At 38.1% G+C, this 25,782-nt stretch overlaps 1 long non-coding RNA gene across 3 annotated transcripts; it reads left to right on the top strand.

Moving 5' to 3' along the window:
• The first annotated feature begins 631 nt into the window (after positions 1 to 631).
• LOC148868973 (uncharacterized) lies at positions 632 to 13,569 on the top strand. Of its 3 annotated transcripts, none has more exons than XR_016106686.1 (4): positions 632 to 762; positions 5,664 to 5,768; positions 12,658 to 12,732; positions 13,497 to 13,569. It is a non-coding gene; the product is annotated as an uncharacterized LOC148868973 (long non-coding RNA). The 3 variants fall into 3 exon arrangements; XR_016106685.1 differs by lacking the exon at positions 632 to 762 and adding an exon at positions 1,861 to 2,000; XR_016106684.1 differs by lacking the exon at positions 632 to 762 and having other exon boundaries at positions 5,635 to 5,768.
• The last annotated feature ends 12,213 nt before the right edge of the window (positions 13,570 to 25,782 follow it).

Below are 25,782 nucleotides of genomic sequence, written 5' to 3'. Positions count from 1 at the left end.
TAACCTATTGACTTAAGCATTGGAGCAACCTTGTTAGGTTAGAATCCCCAAATTCTATGATATCTTTGCAAATTCAATCCATCATCCATCTCAAAGCCAAATCACCTCCACCTAGGAGCAGCGCGCTCAATAAAAAATAAAGCACAAACTGTTTGAACGGACATTGGCCTAACAGAAGCCGAACTCTCGGGATACTAGGATATTCTCAAATATAAGGCTCACACTGTTCAAACAGCCTCTCGCAACTTTATATTTAGTATTTCGCACACAAGTACGGAAATATTTTTAATGCAAGTCTGTAAACGCTGTTTGAACCGGCTTTTCACTGACCGAAGCCGAACTCTCTAAACACTGTTCGAACGGGCTTTGTCTGATCCGAGCCGAACATGTTAGGCGCGCCCAGTGGGGACGCTGATGCGATTTCGTTTTATGCAAACAGCCAAAGTTTTCCCGCCGGCGGTTACCCATTCCTACAGATTTATTCATCGTTGAGTCTCATTTGAGTGAGTTACAAGATTAGCTATTCTTCGCCGGCTTAAAGTGAGTTCGTGCTTCCCCGGGCGCTTCATGAGATGGGCATTTTCTCTCATGTGGACTTTGTGTAATTCGAGGGTTTTTTTAGTTACAGTACATCCGTTCAAGAATATCAATTTCTGAGGGCAACTGCCAAGTCTATCTCCTGGCTCTCGGTGCTAAAAACATTCAGGGATGTTCCTTATTCCTTCAATCCATGTTTTCTGTGAACATTTTTTTTTTTGTTTGGTACGTTCGTTGGCATTTTTTTGTGTGCACAATCACTCACTGTATATAAGCTGGTTGATACTTCTACTACTCATCTAAATATTTCCCTTTATTAATGAATAAGATTGCTTTCCTTTGTCACTAAATACTTTTTCTTTTCTCAAAAAAGAAAATGTAATTTGTCCAGAAACATCTACAATTGAAAAGGTAGGAAGATATCAGCTCTGGTTCTAGCTGGTCTGTTAAGAGCAACCATCAATTAGATCATTCAGATCAGAAAGTAATGGGCACGTACCGGAAATTAACAAGTATAGCAGTATCAAAATTCCTCAGCGTAAACGATGAGACCTGTCTAGTTTTGACAGTTCAATGATGTACATTTTAACGCTGCTTAATTTATATTGATCAATGATGTACATTTTAACTGGTTAGTGGGGAAGAATAGTGGTCCTAGCCGAGGCTAGAGACATTTTGAGTTCCTTGAAACTTCAATTGGATTCGTAGGGAGTTAAATGCAACAGCTGATGGATTGGCCAAATCAAGTGCCCTTGGGGAAGCTTTATATAGTGATAGGATTTTGCCTGTGTAAATCTTGAGTAGTGTGTTGTTGCTTCCTTGTACATCATCTCATATACCTTTCTATTTCTGTTTTGTAATACAATCAGTTATCTTTCATCTCAAATAAAAGGTGGAAGCTCTTATAATTTTTCTTGATATGTATTAATAGAGGGAATAATTCCCTCAAAACCAGAAGAATTAATACAAATTAACTAAAATCATTCCATATTGGGAAACAGATACAAGAATACTCTCCCTTTAAACAGTAAAAGAAGAATAAATAAAATTTGACTGTTGATTTCTGTAATAATATTATGTGAGACAACAAAATTCCTTTAGGATGCTCATCCAATGCACAAGAGATTGTTCTACTCTCTCAATGATCACCTCCTTGGTTGCAAGTTTCCCTTCTAATATCTTACTTTTGCCTTCTTTCCAAATGGCCCAACATAGAGCAAATGGTAACAAATTCCGCAATATTCTACCATGTTTGCAGAATTAAGCAACCGGCCATGAAGATACCTGTTTGTGAAGATTTTCCAGAGCCACTCACTGTCTATTGAAGAGTTCAAGGAATTGCATCCAGATGGCATAAGGAAAGATACAGTGGATCATTATATTGCTGGACTGATTCCAAATCCTGACTCCAGAGACGACATATGTTGTCCAAAATCATCCCTTTGGATAAAAGATGATCAACAGTGAGGATTTTTTTTTTGCCATTGTATTCAACATGAGGAAATTACTTTGAAGGATGTGAGGCTTCCAAATCCATTTGCAAGGAAATCTATCAATGCTAAACCTCTCCAGAGCCTTACAAAAAGATCATCATCAACATCTAGGCCTTGTCCCAACTATATGGGGTTTTTAAGTGCCATATCCATTATTAAATATTCCAGATTCGGATGCCTTCCATAGCCCAATGTCAGAACTCTCATATTATCTACTTACAAAACAAAGGACTTTTGTTTTTTTTGCACTGAAGTGACAAATGTAGGACTGTTACTGGTAAGATGTGCAGGGACAGCAACAGAGTCTAAACTGGTATAATTAAGTTTTTGGTATAGAAAAATTCACCTTTTTTGGGTTCAAAATTTATAGAAAGCAACACAGTAGATACCTGAGATGTAGAAAGCAATACAAACATAAGAAGAAGCTCACACACCTAGGAAGTTTCTTCTTAAGGAAATCTTTGATTTGGAGCAGGGGATGGATTAAAAAAAAGAGCCCAGCAGCAAGAGCATCTTCAAAAGGAACAGAGCCACCCATCACCCCTGAAAAATAAGACATCAAATTGCTCATTCTTCAAAATTAGAAAACCTAGAACTTATTTATTTGAAACAACTAGAAGACTTGAAAACTGGCAGTCAACTGCACAGAAGTCTTTCCAACTCCAAGGCAGACAGTGCCATCCACATCAAAGAAGATTGTATCAGCATTTCACTGGATGTCAAGAACCTTTACAAGCAACTGTTATCCATGGTGATCATTACTTGTATCAGCGTTCAAACCCATTTGAATAATTCAATTGCCTCTCAGTTTGACAACCAAACTCCACCTTCGATAAAATAGTGAATTTGCCATTCATTAGCAGTGCTGAGTTCAAAACCCATAAACTTATAATCAATTTCAAAGTACAAATCCAAGTTTATGAGCATAGATCAATAATGAACCAAATACTTGTATTTTGAATACAACAGAGAACTGATGGTTGTTGAAGTGAAACCGAATTGAGGTGTAGTTTCTGGATTGGTTGGTCACTCCAAGAAGGTTTTCATGCAAACATTCTATTAAAAAGAGATGGGTTGCACAAATATGGAGATTATTGGCAACTACCATGAGGGTGAACTGGGGTGGCATTTATCAACCCGTCAATGAAAAAAAGGAAGCTCCAGCCCTTATGCAAACATAAGGGTTGGGGATTATTGGCAACCTCCATAAGGGTGAACTGGGGTGATGCCAACACTTATCTGTTATCAACCCTTCCATAAAAAGGAAACCCCAGCCATTATCAGGCCGACATGTTCTGTACATGGAATTATTTATATTGGCATATAAGTTAGCTAGAAACTATCCCAAATAGATCCAGTTTTGGGCTTATTTGACAATTTGTAGAGTTTTGCCATCCACTCTATATTGGTTTCAGAACATTAGTCTATTCACATGTAAAATAGAGGAAAACAAAGAGGCTCAACCAGGCACAAAATGAAGCAGGCAAGATCCATGAAGCTCTCCACTCCTTATTGTATTAATGGGTTTCCATAATCATAAAGATCCAGGTCTTTTTTTTTTTTTTTTTCTTTTTTTTTTAATCTTTGATGGGAAACAGTTATCCGCATCTAAAATTTCATACAACCCTAAGTCCGAAAATCTAAATCTGACCAAGTCTGGATAATATATGGTTCTAGTTGTCTCTTTATATGTATTTTCCTTCATGATCCAATCTGCATATGCAAATGAATCAAATATGGACATATACCATGAAGATCTTACTTGTAATTCAATTCAGGCCAGGCTATCTTTTCTCCCCACACCCCACCAGTAAATGTGCACGTTTGATGTACATGGTGATTTTAGATGATGACAAAGACAAGTAATTGAAGCGTGGTGTAGTGCTGAATTTGTTGCTTTCCAACCTAAATACCCAAATTTAAATATTCCTACATGTAGTTTTTATCAATGTTTCGATCCTTGGTTGAACTGGATAGTCAGACCAATTGACTTGTCACCTGGCCAGATTTTTGGCTCTGGTTCATCCAAAACCACTTCTTTGCAAAAAACTGTTGACTTGGTCACTAACCCGATAACTTGACTAGTTTAAACAATAACTTGTTTGACCCATTCAACGGGTCATTGGTTAGATATTAATTATATATATATTTTTTGTTTTTGTATATTTAGCCATTTCCATCATTAATAACAACAGTTCTCATTTATCACACTTTTTTTTTGTTTAATATGATGAATATATAATATTAGAGACATGCCCAATTTTTCTACAAAACTTATGAAAATTTTTATATTGTTTTTTGTATGTTTTCTATTTATTTATTTAATTTATGACATCATATTGGGTGATTTTCTGTATGAAAATTAGGGGCCATTATTTGGTATAATGGTAAAATGTTGGGCTGGCAAGCGGGAGAACATGGGTTTGAGTTTGAGAATGGCCACTTTGTGCAAAATATACCAAAGGTTAGGACTCTGTCCAATCTACCCCTCCCAACACCCCATATAGTTGGGACTTACATTTGGAACGACTTTTTCTAATTTATGACATTGACTCATTTGACCCAGATAATTGAACTGTTGACCTACCACCTGGAGGGAAATGCAGTTCCAAATGGTTTTAAAACATTAGTTTTTTATTTATTTTTATTTTTTTTATTCAATGTTTTCAACCTGTAGTCAAATTAGCTGATTTAACCAGCGAACTCTTCACCAACCATGATTCTGTGTCCATTTCACCAAATTACTTGCAAAAACTTTTGACTTGATGAATGACTAGTGACCCATCTCATTGACCTGTTTGACCTAGAGTCATGAATTAGACATTAGTTCTCTTTTTTGACTTTTTTGTATTCCATTTCCATCATTAATAAAACATTGTTGTTTACCAAACTTATTTTTGTTTAATATGATGAATATATAATACTAGAGATGTGCCCAAAATTTTCCTACATTTTTTTTGTATTTTGTATTTTTTATATTTTATCTAGTTCTCAATTTTTATTATTTAATTATGATGTCATGGGTTGATCCATTTGACCTAGACAGTTGAGCCATCGACATGCCACTAGGATGGAAAGACAGTTTTATTTGGGGCTCAGTTTTAAAAACATTAGTTTTATACCATTAAAATCATGGGCTATAGAATTAATTAGTGGAATTTAATGATGAGAAACAAAAAATGTCTTACATATTTTAGCAAGAAAAAAGTGAAAATGCCTTAAATATAGGAGTTAATAGAGAGGAACCAAATTCAGAAGTAGGGGTGTTTCAGTCAGGAAATAAGCTAGGAATTGTCTGCTTTTTTTTTCTTTCTTTAAATTTGAAATTTAACTAATTGAATAGCATATCTCGTATATTAAATAGTATCTTATCCTTCTCAACTAAAATGGCAATGTTATCCTTTGACTTGATCTCTTGAGTGAGGGTTTTCTATAAGTGTCAGGATAAGCTCTTCCAGCAACGAAAATTAAATTTGATTTAATGCATCTCATTCTTACAGTCTATATAAACCTCAAACTGAGTTATATTTTGTATAGTAGAAAGGCAGCGACATTCTTCTATCTCCGTGACATTTTTTTTTCTTAAATAGGTAGATTATAAATCTAATGTTATAGCCTTGTGGCCATGGCTAGGTTCGGTGGCTTATTCAAGCATTAATTGAGAAAATTTTCTGTGAAGATATTGGTTGCTGTTCATGGCATTTCAATTAGGAAATTCAATTGGGGCTGCAATAGCAGGTAAACCTTTACCTCTCTCTATATTTCTGTCTGTCTCTAGCTTTTAATATGTATATATTAGTGTTTGAAAGTGAAATGATGTGGTTCAAATCACTTTGGATCAACTTGATACAATACTTGGCCAGATGCTGATCTTATTAAAACTTAGACTCAACAATTCAGACCATTGAATCATCAAACTAGGTTATTAGATTGGCTGGAATAGATGATCCAGATCAACCAAAATAATAAAATGTATTAAAAATTAAAAGGTAATTGCAATTATTAAAAATATAAAGGCTGAAGTCCTATTTTATTTAATTTCAATGAATCCTTTTCTGTGTTGCTGATAAAAAAATCATAACTAAATGGAGATCTAAGATGGAATTTGTTATGGGCCTAGGCGTAGGATCGCGTCATGGGTCGGTCCACAGGGAGAACCTCTAGTTTCCCCTTGCTCCTTCCCTTACGTGCAGACCCTATCGTGGCAACCTAGGGGGGGAGGGTGATTTGTTCAAGAGATCACCCTAACTCTCCTTACTCCTTCCTTGACCGAAAATTTGATGCTTTATTCTTTAATTCCAACTCCTTAAATAGGATATTACAAGAGGTAGGGATACTCCTTATTGGATTCGACTTCTTACAGATAAGATCCCTATCTTGAGAAGGATAAGACTCCCTAGATAAGTCAAACTCCTACTATAAGACTCCCTACTAAACCTTATTGGACTAGATAAATGAGAAAAACCAATAAGATAACTGTGAAAGATAAAATAAATGAGCTGCGGCCTAATCCTACGTGGACACCTTGTCACTGCTCTTGCTGTTGCCTGCGGCGGTATTTCTTCCCAACGAATGCATCCACAACATTACACCCCTTCGGAACTACGAGCTTGTCTTCAAGCTCGAGATCGGGATATGTGTCCTGTAGTTCAGTGAAGGACATCCAGGTGGCTTCGGCTGATGGTAAGTTGTCCAATTTCACAAGGACCTCGAGGACACCTCGATTGATTCTGGAGCGGACGAAGGCTTAGGGTTGGAGGATGAGCTTGCCGTCTTTGAGGGGCGGCAGAGAGGGTACCTGATCCGGTGGATCTTTTGTGAATGGCTTGAGCAAGGAAACGTGAAAGATATCATGGATTCTGCTGTTCGCCGGTAGCTCGAGCTGGTATGCAACTGGGCCCATCCGCCGTAAAACCTTGAATGGTCCATGAAATTTAGGAGCTAGTTTGGGAGCAGCCTGCTGTCTCAAGGATCGTTGTCGGTAGGGCTGGAGCTTCAACCACACAAACTGACCCGGTTCAAACGATAGTTCCCGTCAATGCTGGTCATAGGTGTGCTTCATGCGTAACTGCGCTTGTTGCAGGCGGAGAGAGACTTCAGCCAGGAGGGCATCGCGTTCCTGGAGGAAACGGTCAATCTTGTCCAGTCGAGTCGATCCGGGCTCGTATGATAGCAAGCGAGGAGGATCTCGGCCATAGACTACTTGGAAGGGTGTCATGCCCAGGGATGAATGATAGGCCGTGTTGTAACAGTATTCGGCCCAGGGGAGCCAATCCACCCACCGTCGCAGTCGGTCCCCTACAAAACAGCGGAGGTACATTTCGGTCGTGCGGTTGACTGCTTCCGTTTGGCCGTCTGTCTGAGGATGGTAGGCGGAGGAGAAGGCCAAGGTCGTTCCATGTAATCGAAACTGTTCCTTTTAGAAGGTACTGGTAAAAACGGGGTCCCTGTCGCTGACGATGGATTCTGGTAACCCATGTAGATGGAAAATATGTGTAAAGAAAACGTAGGCGACTGAAATGGCATTGTATGGGTGTGCCATAGGGATGAAGTGGGCATATTTAGAGAAGCGATTCACCACAACGAATAGAACTGACTTCCCTCCCACCTTGGGTACTCCCTCAATGAAATCCATGGATATATCCGCCCAAATCTGCGTAGGAATTGAGAGGGGCTGAAGAAGGCCGGCTGGATGTAGGTTCTCACATTTATGTTGTTGGCATGTGGAGCAGTTGTTGATGAAGTCCCGGATAGAAGTTTTCATTCATGGCCAATGGAAATCCGCTTGGACACGATGCAGTGTCTTTTGGATGCCCTCGTGAGTGGAGTTATGTATACAGGAGATGACTGTGGGGATTGAGGAAGAATCGGCCGAGAGGTATATACGTCCTTTGTAAAGTACTAGCCCGTCGTGAATGGACCAATTGGAGTCGGTTTTCCCGGACTGTATCTTCTGAACAAGGTCTTTCCACTCCGGTGATTGTGGCAGCGTGTTCCGAATGTCTTCCAGTAGGGTGACTCGGGGTTGTGAGATCGCATGAAGGAGCATATTGTCTTCTTCCCGATGAGACCAGGCATCTGCGGCACGGTTTAAGGATCTCGCCTTGTAGTCCACTCGAAAATCAAAACCAAGCAGTTTGCTGACCCAATGTTGTTGCAGCAAAGTGGTAAGCCGTTGTTCCAACAAATATTTGAGGCTGTAGTGGTCCGTCTTGACGACGAAGGACCTTCCCCATAAGTATGGCCTCCAGTGTTGCACTGCCTTGGCCAACCCAATCAGTTCGCGTTCGTAGGCGGGTAATTTAAGATGGCGGTCAGCCAGTTTGCGGCTGAAGAAGGTGACCGGGTGCCCTTGTTGCTGTAGTATGGCGCCTATGCCGGTGCCGGATGCATCGCATTCGACTGTGAACTCGAGGTCAAAGTTTGGCAACTGCAGGACTGGTGTGGAGGAGAGGGCTTCTCTTAAACTCGCAAAGGCTGCATTATCCCAATGGAAGGCATTTTTCTTGAGCAGATTGGTTAGTGGGGCTGCCAAAAGTCTGTAATTTTGTACAAACTTGCAGTAGTAACCCATCAACCCTAGGAACCCGCGGAGAGCCTTGGCGGGTTGTGGTTTGGGCCATTCTTTGATAGCTTGAATCTTGGAGTCATCCACTGTGACCCCTTGCCCGCTGATCACATGTCCTAAGTAAAGCACCCGACGTTCCCCAAAGGAGCATTTGGATCGCTTAAGAAAGAGTTTGTGTTGGCGAAGGAGTTCAAAAACGGTCTGTAGATGCTATACGTGTTCTACCCACGACTTGCTATAGATTAGGATGTCATTAAAAAATACTAAGACAAATCTGCGGAGGTGGGATTGAAATACCTCGTTCATCAGAGACTGGAACGTGGAAGGAGCGTTGGTGAGGCCGAATGGCATAACTAGGAATTCAAAATGGCCATGATGTGTTATGAAGGCCGTTTTCTCCACATCTTCGGAAGTCATCCGAACCTGGAAGTAGCTCGATCGGAGGTCTAATTTTGAGAAGTATTGGGCGCCATGGAGTTCGTCCAATAGCTCATCTACGACGGGGATAGGAAATTTATCCTTGACTGTCCAGTTGTTAAGCTCTCTGTAGTCCACACAAAATCTCCAAGTCCCATCTTGCTTGGGTACCAACAGAATCAGCGAGGAGAAGGGGGAGCGACTAGGACGAATGATTCCCTGCTGCATCATATCCGCACACTGCCTTTCTATTTCATCCTTCTGTCGGTGTGGGTAGCGATAGGGCCGGACGACGACGGAATCTAATCCGGATATCAGAGGGATCCGATGATCGCAAGCAATTGCGTTTTTGCCCTGAAGTGTATGCAATTGCTGTGCGCATACTCTCGCCCTGAAGTGTATGCAATTGCGTTTTTGCCCTTATCCTGGTTCCCTGCCAGGTAACTGGTTTTCTATTCAGGTGGAATGTCATTGTTATTGAGCTGAAATCCCATAAGATTGGCCCTAGAGTGATCAGCCACTTGACTCCTAGGACGATGTCGAACTCATCTAAGGATAGCACAAATAGATCAGCAAAGAAGGATTCTGATTTGACCTGAATTTTGGGGTTCTTGCAGATTCCAGGGCTGTGAACTCTTTCCCCGTTTACTACGGCTACCTGTAGTTGTGGCCTGATTTCCATAGGTAATTCTAACTGGTGGGCAGCCTGCTCACTGACAAAGTTGTGCGTGCTTCCTGAGTCAACGAGGATGCATACTGATTTCCCTGCTACCCGCGCCCTCAATTGCATGGTCTGTGAGGTTTTTATCCCCGTGATTGCGTGAAGGGAGATCTCGGGTTCTGATGTTGCGGGTTCATCCTCGTCCTCTTCCTGTTCGTCTACCAAAAGACAGAATAGCCTCTTGCATCTGTGTCAGGCGGAATACAGATCATCGCAGTTAAAGCACTACCCCCTTGCGCGACGCTCTGCCATCTCAGCTCGAGACAACCGTCTAATGGGTGGTGCTGTCATGCTGCTCCCCATGCTTGATGCCGTCCTGGGAGTGTTCCCGGTAGGAGACCTCCATTCCCTGCTGGCTGCCGAAGAAGGGGACACTCCGGTTGTCTTCGGAGTTGCCCAAGTTGTCGCTGGCCGACCCACACTGAAGGTCCCGTGGGTGAGCTGCAGTTTGCGTTCGAAGGCGTGTGCTAGGTTCATGGCTGTGACCAGGTTGGGAGGGTGTTGCATCTCCACGTCCACCCTTAGGGGTTCTGCTAACCCCGCGGTGAACATATCTACTTGCTGATCTGGTCGTACCGAGGCTGCCCTGGCGAGAAGGGTTTGAAACTGGCGCTGGTATTCAGCCATGGTTCCAGTTTTCTTGAGGTTAATTAATTCGCTCAGCGGGTTGCTCGTCAACGGGGGTCCAAACCTGAGGAGGCAGTGGGATTTAAACTGTCCCCAACTAGGCCTGGATTCTTCTTGCTTCAGACGGTAGAACCAGAGCTGTGCCTCTTCTGTTGGGTGGAAAGCGGCCAGACTAACCTTGCCTCTATCATCCGTGTGCTGGTTACGAAAGAACTGTTCGCAGTGATATAACCATCCCAGTGGATCTCCGGTGCCGTTGTAAGACGAAAATTCTAGCCGGCTATACTTGGGAACAACCGCGGCTGTTGGGACGGCGGTCTGTTGTTTGCTGGACGTCTCTGCCTAGTCTGGTCGACAGCTGTTGGTGGTGGCGGTTTCCTCAGAGTTCCTTTCCTTGTTAGAGAAATACGATTCCAGCAAGCATCGTAGCTCCAGGACATTGTCTTTGACTTCACGAACCTCTACGCTGGTTTCCACGAGCCTATGCTCCAGTTTGTGGACCCTAGATGATAGCTGTTCCAGATCTCCCATGATGGTAGGCTCTGATACCAAGATGTTATGGGCCCGGGCGTAGGATCGCGTCACGGGTCGGTCCACGGGGAGAACCTCTAGTTTCCCCTTTCTCCTTCCCTTACGTGCAGACCCTATCGTGGCGACCTAGGGGGGGAGGGTGATTTGTTCAAGAGATCACCCTAACTCTCCTTACTCCTTCCTTGACCGAAAATTTGATGCTTTATTCTTTAATTCCAGCTCCTTAAATAGGAGATTACAAGAGGTAGGGATACTCCTTATTGGATTCGACTTCTTACAGATAAGATCCCTATCTTGAGAAGGATAAGACTCCCTAGATAAGTCAAACTCCTACTATAAGACTCCCTACTAAACCTTATTGGACTAGATAAATGAGAAAAACAAATAAGATAAAGTGAGCTGCGGCTTAATCCTACGTGGACTTCTACGTGGACACCTTGTCACTGTTGTTGCTGCTGCCTGCGGCGGTATTTCTTCCCAACGAATGCATCCACAACAGAATTAACTAGAGAGGAAGGGGATCAAGTTACTTTCCATTTTTGTTTGGATCTCTTCCATTTAAGAAACTTAAAATTTTTACAAGAAATGTACAATTAGATGTCTTCAAGAAGTTGATTGAGATCATCATAGTTCTAACTAAACCAAATCTCCATTCCAACTTCTTGGTGTTGTTTAGTATAAAACCAAATACCCATGTTCTTGATCTAGGGTAGTAGCAAAATCTATGCTCCAACGTTAGATTATATTGTGGTCCTTATGCACTGATTGTTTTTGTGTCAAAGCTTAACCTTCCACTGACAATAATGATGTATATAGAGAGAGAGAGGATGAAGATGAAGAAAGTTTTGCTCAGCATGAGTCTTTGTCTGGATTTTGATTAGCACAGTTCTTAGAAGAAAAGGAAATGTTATAAACAACATCCTCTAGATTAAATAGTCAAGGGCTTTTATTTTCCAATCAAAACATAAACCCTTTATATATATTGTTTTATTTCTTGTTTTAAGATGCTAATTTGATGAGATCAGTATAGCAGAGAAACTCAGATGAGTTTGGATCTAGATTAACATAGGAGCCCTGCCAATCTTTTTGAGTTTCCTGGTTTTTAAATATAAATTGAATGCTTTTGTAAACCCCCTCTTTTGTAAGTGTACATACCCGATTTTATATCCTTGCATTTTTAATAATGGTAAACCTGGACTTACTTGGACTCCAATGACAAGAATATAAAGGAAAAATCTATGATGCTGGAAAGACATGATATGTGAAAATCTTTGACCAATCAAAACCCCCCATGAATTCTGATGAAAACCCATCTGATTGATTATCACTTCTTTGATGCCGGTTGATTGGTTATAAGTTTTTCTGGTATCATGTCTTTCTGGCATCATAGTCGAACCAAATATAAATAGAAAACATGTAGCTGTATGTTGGGTCGAGTCAGCTCAAACCCAGCCCAACTTAAGCAGAGATAGTCTGGCCAGATGTTTTAGTGTACTATAGGTTTTAATAGGGCTGCAAGTTGAATTCATGCTGGACTTAACAGATATATGTCCTACACATACTTGACCTGGCCCTTCCCTGACGTGTATGAAATTTATCAATGTGGCCTAGCATAGGCATACTAATCCATATGGCTTGGCCCAAACCTAGCCCACCTTGAAGCAAGGATGATCTTTCCAGATGCGTTGCTTTAGTGTGCTAGTGCCTCCCTACGTTTTATTTGTGCTGGAAGATTAATTCATGCTGGATTCTAATTGATACAGGTCCCACATATACTTGACGTGGCCCTTCCCTAACTTTAACTTATATATGAAGTTTGTCAACGTGGCCTAACTTAGGTATGTAATCCATATTTAAACAATTTTTTGTAGGGTGTTTTGAACAATGAGGGGTTTTACCTCATTTTTTTTTCCTTTTCAAATGGTCATACATCATAAGTGATATGCACCTAATTTTTTTTCCAATGTTCATATTATGTAATATTAGCCAACCCCATATAGTTGGGACAAGGCTTGAATGGTGATGATAATGATATTTTGTAATATTAGACTAGGAATTGCCTATTCATATATTATGAAAAGACCTACATATTCTACAAACAATTGGAGAGCATCTTTTCAAAATTTTCTTTAATCTTTTACATGCTATCTCCATTTTCTATGTTTCTTCTGTTTTCTATTTTGAAGTACTTCCTTATTAATTTAAGAATTAATTCAACCAAATCACCATTAACTCAAGTAGGTATCTTATTAAGTAATAATGAAGTTACAGTTTATTTAAAGAAACAAAGAAAGTGCCAGTGGCCCAGCTGCTAAGGTTGGTGGGTTTCACTGACTTGTGATGGAATTCTGTCTTCACCTCACTCTACCCCAAATTTGCATGAAAAAAATGAGGCACTGCATCAATGATGCTAGATTCCAATGCAAATCTTTGATCTGGCTCCATGAGTGGTATGCCAAGTACGACTTTTGATCTTATCTAATTGATGTGTCTGACATTCAACATTTGACCAGCCCGTCCAAGTGACATGTCAAGATCCAGCCGCTGATCAGCCAAGTGTCACAATTCGGTTGTTGATTTTGATTTTTTGATGTTTCTGCAGGAACAAGAGAATGGTTGGTGTACTTTACTTCATTCTTCCTTGGTATTTCATGCATTCCTTCCTCTGAAAATCTTCAGTCATCATGTAGATGCTTGAATTGAAATGACACTCACATGCCATGGCTGCTGCAACTTCCATGCAAAGTTGATCAGTATTCAGTAATAGGCTGTGGAGAGAAGAAATGAAGGCAAAGATGCAGAGAGATGACAACACCAAGAGGAGGATGTATATGGGCAAAAATGTTTTTTTTTTTCTTCAGGGGAAAATCCAAGAATTCAACTATGGTCAACAGAAGTTGTAAAAGATGATGGGAAATCAATTTTGAATATGTAATTTCATATCTATAAGTTTTAACAAAATTTGAGCACCTAACTTCATATCTGAAAATCAAATCTGAGCATGTAATTGCATAAAATGCAGAGTATTTCATGTCCCAAACAGGGTCGATGATTTGATAATTGAAATTAGTTGGAATTGTTTTTGATTCAATGATTTAACAAACTCAATTGGTTCTTAACAGAGGTGTTTTTCTCCTCATACATTTTAGTCTGAACCTCTTAAAAGTGGTTTTCTTGCAAGGGTCACAGGGGCAGCTGTTGCCGAATTAGAGTATTTGTTTCTGGTAGAATATGTGAATGGATTGGCATAGGGTTTATGAATAAAGAGAAATCGAGCTTTGGGAATTACTCTTCAAAGGAAAACCAGGGTGTAAGCTTTTGGAATACAAAGGAAATCCAAACACTTGTTTGAATATCTGAAAATTTTGGAATATGGGGAAAAGGACTACTTTAGATTTGTATCAACATGTTCTTGTTGGTTTTGCTTTTTTGTTAATACCAGACTGAAATTTGTTTGAAGGGAGCATGCTTTGCAACATTGCTTGTATTATTTTAGGTTGAGAGGAAAATCACTTGTTAAGCATTTTATTATGGCAGTGGATTTAGTCTTCAGTAAACCGCCCTATTCTTTGTGCTGTGATCATGTAGAGGCATTCGGTATCAATATACATAGGAGAAATTTACTTTGATCATCCAGCGGAAACATATTTCACCTGAAAAAGAATCTTTTACTACTGGATGAGTTCTGTTTGCTTTCCCTTGTTCTTTTATCCATTTCTGAGAGAAGAAAGCAGCGACTTTATTATTTTAAGAGAGAAGATTGGAAGGGGAATCTAAATCTCGGAGTTCTTAAGGTTGTGTTTGATTTGAAGGAAAAGATAGGGAAACCTATACAAATCGAACATAGCCTAGGTGCAAGCCCAAAGATGGAACCTCCTGGCATTGGCAAAATACTTGGAGTAGAACTTAGACCTAGCTGTGGCTGTAACTGGCACAGCCAGTGGATTTAGGAGGTGTTAGACGACATAGTTGGTTTTGTTTTTGAAAACAAAAACAACTGCCACACTAGCATTTTTCGAACACCCCTTTAATTTTTTGTTGCCATAATTTTTTTCCTATTTTTAAAGAATTATTGATTCCGATTATTTCATTAAAGACCTTTTTATTTCCCTCTGGGCAGCATCAATGCCTAACACACTCTGGTTTGTGAAACTGTTTATTATGGGGATATTCACCGATGTGAATGGTTTAGTTTTCTGAAACAAAAATAGCTGCCATGTACATATTTTCTGATGTATCAGTTTTCGTTTTAAAAAATAACACCATTCATATTGGCGAACACCCCAGACATTGATATCGATTCCTTCTTTTGAAATGGTTAAGTATAATGTATTTCATTCGATGAAGTATATGTAGTTATCATTACGTAAAACTCTCTTTCGTTCTAGTTCAGTTTTGCACTTTTGCATATATTTGCTTGTGAGTTGTGACTATGATTTGCATTTTTACCTGATGCAAAATTTTCACTTGTCTCATTTGCATTTGTTAGCATTCGGCAATGCATATTTTGTATTAAAATGAGAATCACATCATTTTGCCTCTCTTACCTCTGTTATCTTCATGCAAAGTAAGGATCATTTTACTTTCTATTTTGATTTTCATAAACAAATAACAAAATCAAATCTGAAGCACAAGTATGTCAAAATTTACACTCAATCTATTTGCACTCTCCTACGTTACACCAGTGCAAAACTGCAAATGAAATTCTCACTGCAAAGTTCAAACAAATGAAGCCTTAGTTGCTTAGTAACTAAACCTGGCAAAAAGTTGACCCAACCTGCGAATCCGACCCAATCTAACCCGAAAAAACAGGGTTAGGGTCTCTAAATAAAAAAAAAAAAACTGGGTTGGGTTGGGTCATGGATCAACCTACTGACCCGATTGTCAAGTCTAATTGGGATTATTTATGCATTGTTAGAAGTTTGCACTCTTACATTTTTTCTATTTAATCTTTATTTTTTATTGTTTACTCTTTAAATTGTTAAATGTCGAAGTTTTTTATTTTATATTTGGAATTTTAAGGTTAATTCTTTTAATTTTGACATTTTCCATGTAAATTTTCTTTATTTTTTTTAAATTTCAATTATTTTTGGGATGACCCAAATTGACCAATGGGTCAACCCTAACCTGAACATTTAGAGTTAGCGTCTAGCATTTGACAACCCAACCCGAAGTACCTTGACCCAACCCGAACCCGACCCACCCAACCCAATTGCCAGGTCTATTAGTAACCCGATCGCCACTAAATTAATAGAAGCCATGGTTTTTAAAACCGACCTGGTGACCGAACCGGTAAGGGGTTTGGTTATTGGGTCGAATGGTCTGATTGTTCAAACAAATGTTTAGCCCGTTCTGACAAAAAAATAAAAAAATAAAAAAAAGATAATCAAAACCATTTAAATAGTTGGGCGATTAAATGCCCGGTTCAACAGTTTGCTGACCAAAATCAACGATTTTAAAGAGGAAATCCGGTTTTTGGGGAAAATAGACCTAACCAGTTCCCAATTTTTCTGATCCGACCGTTCGGTCCAATCCGATTTTGAAAACCATTAGAAGCAACTGCTTTATCATGAGGAAGTACCGTTTCCAACTAATGTCCGTGCAAACAGAAAACTCGAGTATCATCAGCTATTTTTCCAATGGTGACATCGTGACACTGAACTCATTCATCCTTTCCCAGGGTTGATTGGTGTCCTTCACTTAATTTTCTTCTTTACGTATCAGGTTTGTCCTTGTGTAATTTTCAACATGTGCAGTACTATTAATGACCAGCTGAGGGTGGCTCATGTGTTAAGTCATCTGGCTGATTGTAGTGGATTTGGGATTAGATCTTGCTGTTACAGGACTGGGGTTATGGGTTATTCCCGGTTGTGTAACCCTCTCAATAAATCGTTTAACGATTAAGGTGTTAGGTGAGATCTTTTAATAGGTTTTTATTTTCTAACACACCCTCTTACGTGAACGCCTATTAGGTTTAATTAATTATATTGTGAGATGATAAAGATTGAACACTAAACCACATGGTCAGACAAGCTTTATTACCATCTCAAGGAAGTACTCAACCTATAAGAGGTGAGGTCGCTTAAGAGGTTCTTATTCTCTAGCAAGCCCCATGAAAAAATAAAAAATCGGTGGCATCAACATTAATGGACTTAAAAAAGTACTACTTTTGTATCTTCTGTATTCTGCTTGCTTACATTTCCTCTTCTCATTATCAGATTCAATTCTCCTTTTTTTTTTTCACCTTTTTCTTGACTCTTGGTTTGAAGAGTTGCTCGTTTGGTGATTAAAGGTTTCTTTTTGGAGAATTGGAATTCTTTGGTTTGAACTATTGCGCTTTCAATGAGTAGTGATTTATTCCTTTCGCTATTCTGACCCTAAAAATGATCTTCTCTAACTTTGAAAAACCCTGATTTGGGGTTTTTTGGGAGCTCTTCATTTCTAATTATTTAGACCAGACAAAGGAAATCCGAAATGACAGGTGGGTTTCAACTTTTAATGTATTTTGTCCTCTCTCTCTCTCTGAATCATATTCTATATGATTTTCATTAATAAAGGAAAATTTCTTTATACGATTTCTTGCAGCCCCACGCAAATGGAAGTCTCTGATATATCGTTGAACAGTTGAGCCAATAATGGTAAAATATTGTTGTATTTCACAAATCAGTTCTTAAATAAAAGAAATCCAGAGAACCTTTCAATATCATATTATGTAGATATGAATTACAAATCATTTGTTTAATTTGTAATCATAGATTTGTTTTCTTGACAAAAAAAGAAACGCAAATTGTCGTTATATTCAACCTTTGATTATTAGAATGTTCTCAAGCGCTGAAAGTATGTCACAATGAGCATTTCTTTTATCACAAATTTCATATTCTGTTGATAAACATTTGCATAAATAGTGGTAGGAGGCAAATGCCAAGCTGTTTGGGAAGGAAAAGTTTGATAAAAGAGGAGAAAACAGAGAAGAAACTCTGTCTTCTTTTCCTTTTGCACAAAAAGTTTGGTAAGATTCTAATCATGACAGAAGAGGCACATAAACTAGTACTAGTAGGGTTCGGTTTGAATAAATAAAAATAATGCCCACATCTAACAATATATAAATCCTTATCTAGTAGGGCTCCGTTTGGATAAGCTTTTGCTTTTGATGGACTGTGGGAAGCAAAAAATGAGCCAAAAAGTGTATTGCTTTTAATAACATATATAACAATCTAGAGACAAAACACTTGAACCCCAACCTACAAAGTTTAAAATTGCAACTTGTGCTTTTGGGCTTTAAAAGCACAAACTTAAGTTTATCCAAATGCAACCTAATAGCTTGTTACTATTTTTTTTTATGAGGAATTCTATTGTTATATAAATCAAATATCTCACTTCTATGGGAGGGTTCAAATAGGAATGGCGATGGGGTGGGATGGGGTGGGGACCGCCGGGGAGCCTCTCCCCATCCCCGTCCCCACAAAAATCCCCATCCCCGTAGGGATCCCCATTCCCCATAATTTTTTATAATGTTAATATTTTTGTTTTTGTTTTTTATTTTATTTAAAAAATAAAAATAAAATAATTAAAGTTTATAATCTATTAAAAACAATTCAAACATATTCAACCATATTTTTAAAACATTAATATATAGACGTATGTGTAAATATATAACGTATACATACATATATACATATATATTAGTGGGGATCCCATGGGCGGGGAGTGCTCTCCCCATCCCTGCTAACGGGGATGAAAATTTTCCCATCTCTGTCCTTGTGGGGGGGAAATCATCCCCATCCCCGCCCCATTTGGGGCGGATTCCCATGAGGATCAGGGAAATGGGGAAAATTGCCATCCCTAGGTTCAAAGCATGCATAAAAACTACATAAAGTGGACTTATCATTGACATTCATATGCTACTTTAGAGGCTAGACCCACTTCGAATCTGCTAAGGGTCTCAAGGGACCGACTTTGGATTGAATCTCATCCAAACCAAAATTACTTTAGACAGATTGGGCGTACCGACAAGACATATTGAATTGGACCAGTTCAAACTTAATGGTCCAAAGTATTTATTGGATTGGATTGGATTGAATTGGATCTGGTCCATCAATAATTAATTTATATTGGATTGAGCCAATATCTGGTCCATTAATAGAAGATAAGAATATAGGTGTCAATGGACTAGGGTTGGGATGGAATCAATCTAAATTAAAACAAATTTGAACAAATTGGACGATCCATACATCAAATTGGACCAGTCCAAAATGGTCCAAAATATTCATCGGATTGGATTAGACCTGGTCCATTTGTAGTGAACTCACATTGGACTGGATTGGATTGGACCAAATCCAGTCCAATTAACACACCGAACTACATACTAGGGTTCTAAAAACTGATCCGTAGGTTGAATCATTTTTTGCCTTTGGATCATGGGCCATTGGTTTAATTGTTGAGGTTGAATAGTTAGATCATGATACATCAGCACATTATATATGTATAAACATATATTATATCAATGAAATAATGCACAATTGCATTTTACATGTAATACATGTATATATGATTATCTTAAGTTTAATTTATTTTTTTGGTTTTACTTTTTAAAATTTTTAAATAAAAAGATAAATATTAAAATTTGAGATAAAAAAGTTTTTTTTTCAAAAAAGGCACCTTAGAATCATGTATGTCTTAAAAAGTTACTTCAAATAATAATAATAAAAAAAAAGATAACCCCAATATGATAACTGAATACGAAGGTCTCAAGAAATTTTAATACAATTTAGCATACAACCCATGACCTGATGATTGGGTCAATAGTTTAACCACCTAGGTTGAATGGCTTTAGACCAAATAAATAGTTTTTGATCAATTTCTAGTTTTTAGAAAAAAACAGAACCCAATAGTGGGCCGGGTGATGGTTTGAATGGTTTGACTATGAACAACAAATTGAAAACATTACTACAAATGTAAAAGCCAATTAAAAGTTAACATGTTAATTATAATACATTTTTTTAATATCCCTAAATTCACTCGAGGTAGAGGGGCAATCACCTAATAATTTAAATTTTATTAACTATTATCAAAAGGAGGTAAATTAATCAAAATAAGGAAGGACATAGCCCGCTTTACCCAAAACCTAACAACAGAAATGGTAGTTATAATACATCTAATTACAGGATGGACCACTGACATTTTTATTTTTCATTTAGTCCATGTTATACATCTTGCTTGTAACAGATCATTTTCATCTTCTTTCTTTCCTATAGTTTTTTATTTATAAAATAACACAACGGATGGCTCGTCCCCCAAACCCATGACCTCCCAACCCTGATGAAAGGTGTGAAATTTAATCCTAAGTCTCTGGTTTTATAACAATTCCAAAGTGCGAGCAAATTGTTAGTCAAAATCAAAATACCAGACCAACGAACAAAGATATTAGATCGGTTCAATTTGGTACGGCTTATCGGTCAACTTGCGTTAAGTAGAGCCACAGGGTCAATGCTACTGCATCTTTGACTCTTGACCGCTGTAATGTTTATTGCGACTAGTGGTCTTTGTTGTCAACATCTTTGAAGTGAAGTTACTCCGGATCTGCTACAAACAAATCGTGTGAATTGGGCTATAAAATCCAATCATGAGTTAAAATAATGATTTAGTATTGATACGTTTGATAAGAATTCGGATGAGCTGAACGCTTTAACTGATAAAGCTATACGTCAGTGATAAAATACATGACATTCACAGTATTTATCATTGGTTTCACAGCCTACTGAGTAATTATTGTCTTCAGCTAAATCTATATTTGTGGGCAAGAGATCTGAGATCTAAAAAAATTTATATGACTACGAATTCTATATAAACTGCAATCAACCTCACAAAAATGTAATAAATTAAGTTATACATCAGCCTCACAAAAATGTAATAAATTAAGTTATACATCAGCCTCAAAAACAAAGTTCAAGACTTCATACAATGCTAGGCACATGTTAACCAATAGGGTTCTCCAAAGGATGCTTGTATCCTTCAGGAATTGAACGAAAATTTTCAAGCTGCAATAGACCTGTTTGCCGTTATGGTATGGTGTTCTCAAGTTTTTGCTTACACATTTAATGTCATAATACAGAGGCATGGATTAGCTGATGAATTTGATGGCTGTGCTAGGGGCTGTATAACCATTTAATAATGTTGTGGGCCATATACGTTTTATGGCTCTCAGGGCTTTATTACTGGTTGCACAGTCCTAGACACAGCCATCAAATTCAGCTAATCCAGACTCCAAATTCTTCCCACATCCCCACCCACTGGGTATTACATCTACAAAATATCTTCCATGTCAATTGTCATTCATGCAAAATGCTATCAACACATGGAATTCGTATCAACCCTCCACAAGGGGGGCACTCTGCAACATCCCACAGCACATCCCAGCCGTGCATTGAGAATACCTTCTAATAATGTTTCATCATTTTTTGTATTATCATCCAAGGATGTTTTCAATAGATGGCCAGGATGTAATGTGGGACGTTGTGGGGGGGCTGAAATGAACTCCAACATATAGCTGTAGTGTCGTGTGTGGGTGGGAATGTGAAAAGAGTTTGTGGGTAGGAAATTAGAAATGTTTTTTCTCTCCAAATCCTTCATGCTTAGATCAGATGTCACAGGATTTTTATTTTAATTTTCCATGCTATTTGAACTCACAAACTCGCAATGTTGCAATGTAGTCAAGGCATGTGTTTCATGAATTCCACAGGGTTTTACATTAGTGGAGTCACATAATCTTGCCTTTGACTATGCAGCTCCCCATTGAAACTGGAGTCAATTTTGGTTGGTAAGAAAAGATAGAAATGGATTTTTTTAGACATAGTTCTAAGCCTAATACCTCACTTTTAGGCTCCATTCGCCTTTCCATAAGTTATTCAGGTAAATACAATTACCTAAGTAAATTTTTCCTATAGTTGGTCAATATATTATTTTGTTGTTGTTTGGTATCATTTCTATCTTCACGTTTGGGAGGATATTCTTTTTACCGCAAACATTTTGAGTTGATCAATACAAATTGTCATTTTTATGTCTAACTTCAAATTTAACCTCGTGATCAATCAAAATGTTGCAGGCAGAAGTTAAAATGATACCAAACAACACCTTAAATGGTGAACTTGATCTCTCAGATTGTAATGTTATGAAAAGCTTGCTGTTTTCTAAAAACTGGAGTGGCTATCGTGCAGTGGTATATGATAGGTTTCACTTCTGGATTTTCTCGGTTTAACTTAAAACCCGACAGTTTTTATTTTACCCATTTAGGATCCAATTGCTTACCCAAAAAAGGGTTCCAACTCCTAGTTTCCCTGCTTCAACCGATTAATATCGTCTGGTTTTCAAAATATTGCAAAAAACTAATCATGACCAAAGTGTGACACTGGAGATGGCATCGACATATGACTTTATAGCCTTTGGAAATTAAAAAAAAAATTCATTTGAACCCAAACATATTCACCTATAAAATGAATTTGTTTCCAAATTTGAAGGCTTGATTTATTTAAATGTGGAGGATGGATGGATAATTTTTCAGAGTTAAATGTTTCATCTATATTTTCCCTTAGGCTTAGGGGGTATTCATTATACTTTTTAAACCGCAAAACTGAACCGAACCAAATCAAATTTACAGCTTGGTTTGGTTTATACCTATAAACAGTTTGATTCGATTTGAGAATTTTTTAAATTACAGTTTATGGTTTTGATTTGGTTTGTTAAATTTTATAAATTGAACCAAACCATAAACCGTAAATTAAATAAATAAATATATATATATATATATATTGATATATAAATATTATATATAATATATCTAAATGTACTGCATAAAATTATAAACCATTTTGATTACTGCGTCACAAGTCAAATGATTCGATCATGGGTATTAGCACATGTGTTTGGCGGAAAAACTTCGGCTGTTTGAGAGTTTTGCGTCAGAAAAACCAATTCAAAACTTGTACCACTTTATTCTTACCTTTACTCTCTTATATAAAGTAACGACCCACCCTCTTACTCTTTTGAAACCAACTTCTTCTTTGTATTTTTGTCATGTGAAGTAGGGATTACAAGTATTTTTAAGACATTTCGACAAAAAAGTCCTTTTAAGTAGATCTTTTAACAGTCCAATAGACAAAAAAGTCAACATCAAGACCCTTTGGTAAGCATCCTGGTCCACTAGGCTGTTAAACATGGTTTTTAAAATCGGACCGGACCGGACAGTTGGATCAGAAAAGGAAATGGGTCATGAGATTGGTTCTGTTTTATCCCAGAATTGTTATTTTCCCAAAAACTGTTGATTTTATCGGCAAATCGCTGACCTAGGCAGTCAAATCGTTCAAACTGTTCAACGGAAAATTTCTCATATTTCTTATTTTAAAATATTTTATATTGTGAACTTTAATTTTTTAATAATAATATTACAACTTTTTCAATTTAAATCTTTTGAACCGATCAATCAAACAAAAAATCAACCCAAATTAGCCAGTTTTTACCAATAGTTGACCACTTTTGAAGGACTAACTCCCTGACCTGACCAGATTTGATTTGGTTAGGCAAACAACCAGCAACCAAATTGAACCGACCCATTAACAACCCCTACGCTCCGATGAGTTTTCTTGGAAATGGCCAAATGGGTCTTTTTAGATTTTCATCTTTTATTACCGAATGGATAAATACCAAATTTTAATATTTTGAAATTTGAAAAAGCCCGAAAGACCCCCAAGGAAAACTTACCAAACCCATATCTTGCCCTTGCCCATGTTGCATGTATCCTTTATAAGTTTATTCATCATGCCGTGCGGGGCCAGACTCATCGCGCGATTCATGACTTTATTTGTTATCACCTCGTGCTTGCTGGGCGTGGGCCTAGACTCGTTGCGCGATTCATGACTTGTGTTCATGGTGGCGTTGGCCGTTGATAATGGGCTACACCAACGACCAATTGGCCAATGCCACGTACAACTAGTGCCAGATATTTAATGCCCACAACCAACTTAACTGATATCGCCACATTCAATATTATCCCCACCAGAATTTTATTAATGAAGAATCTGAGCCGCCCCACATGGCCCATGTGCGCATCTCACCTCAGGCTCGTTTGGATTTCCCCATGTATTCTGATAGGAATTTTCAAATCTCCCTCTTTCTAGATAATAACGGGAGGCCCCGCCTGGTAACGTGGGGGCGGTGGCAGGAATTACTTATTTAAATATCCACAGGGGGCTTTGATTTGAATATAGTAGTTATGTTTCCTGAATACTTGTGACTATTCGCGAGTGCCAAACAGTTCCTCATTTAACGTTTTCTTTCGATTCAAATTCTCAGCCCCCAATTTAACTGCAAAACAGTATCGGATTGTTCGAATTTGAATTTGAGTTTAATATTATTAATTTTATATATTTTTTGATAAATCATTTATTTAAATAAAATGTATTTATTGATATTTATTCAAATAAAAGGAAAATTTGTCAAAAAACAAAATTATTTATTCTAATAATAACATTTTATAGATAAACATGATCATTATTTAATTTACTTGGGAAATAATTTTGGTCAAATGAAGATATGTAAAGGCACTCACTAAGATAAGTGTGTAGTAGCAAGTGCATTTACCCAGATAAACGATTTTCTGAAAAATGATCTCATATTCAATCAATCAGAATAGGAATCAAAATTCGATATAAACCAGATGAATAAAACCCAATTTGGATTCAAATATAAATAAATCAAATTTGGATCTACCTAACTAAATTTAATTCAATCCATATTTGCAGCCCTAAATTCAACCTTCTCCTACTTGGTTTAATTTGGCGAGAAAGAAGAAAGACGTTCAGGTTCTAGAGAAATAGGTCAGCATTAACCACTCCCTCTGTATTCTTTCAAATAATATTAAGAAACTAAGAAAAGGTGAAGCCTGAGTCTAGTGTTCATTGTTAAAGGCTGAGGGCTCATCAGTCATCACACATCATCATTCATCACACGGATAAGGCTTAAAAAAAGAAAAACGGGCAGGGCCGAAAAAGAACTCGCTTAGACAAGTGGGCTAACAACAAATTCAGTCCTCTCTGCCGCAAAGCAATATCTCCCCCGGAGATCACAGTATTTATATAACCGAAAGTAAAAGGCCAAAAACCACTTTCAGATAAGCTAAAACCAAGATCAAGACAAGCCCCCAAAATAATTCCTTCCAACTCAGATCCTAATTGGCTCCATGTAAAATCTAGTTGGCTCCTCTAGTGCCGAATTCCGGAATCTGTTAGCCCAGTTTTTTCTTTCTGGGATTCACCACTACAAGATGTTTGCGTTAAGTCCTCAGAGAGAATACCCTTTCTTTTGTTTCTTGGATGTCCACAACAACCACTCAAACTCCCCACTGATCCCTCTTTCTTTCCGACCATGTCGACCGAAGAGCCAAGTTTCCGCGTCGGACAGGGTTCTGTGGCTCCCACCAGATGCTTCCTTCTCTTTTTTAATTCCCCAACTCATGCGTATATATCCCGGCCAACCCGGCCCAAACACGGATTACACACACATTTGTAACTTGTGAAGTGACCTGGGTCTCTAGCTCTAATCCAAACCGTTGGATTGGAATCTTATTTTACCGATGCCTATCCAATTGAATCATTCCTTTGGTGATAGATTCCAGTTTGATGGTACTTCATACTTGATTCACTCTTGATCTCTCCTTGTCATTGTTCGACACTTTCGATTAAATGAAAAGTAAACGAAACGAAAATCTCTGGCTACTTCAGGAAGAAAACGACTAGACGATTCCCTTGGTTGGAATTTTCGTTTTTGAAACTCAATTGAGAATTTTCTTAGATTCCATGTCAATATTTCATTAACTAGATTACTAGAACAACTGAACA

This window comes from Nelumbo lutea, chromosome 2 (genome assembly GCF_056320005.1).
Source record: "Nelumbo lutea isolate HS-2025 chromosome 2, American lotus-T2T, whole genome shotgun sequence".
Lineage (NCBI taxonomy): Eukaryota > Viridiplantae > Streptophyta > Magnoliopsida > Proteales > Nelumbonaceae > Nelumbo > Nelumbo lutea.
The sequence above is the reverse complement of the archived record's forward strand: the minus strand, read 5'-3'. Positions and strand labels throughout refer to the sequence as shown.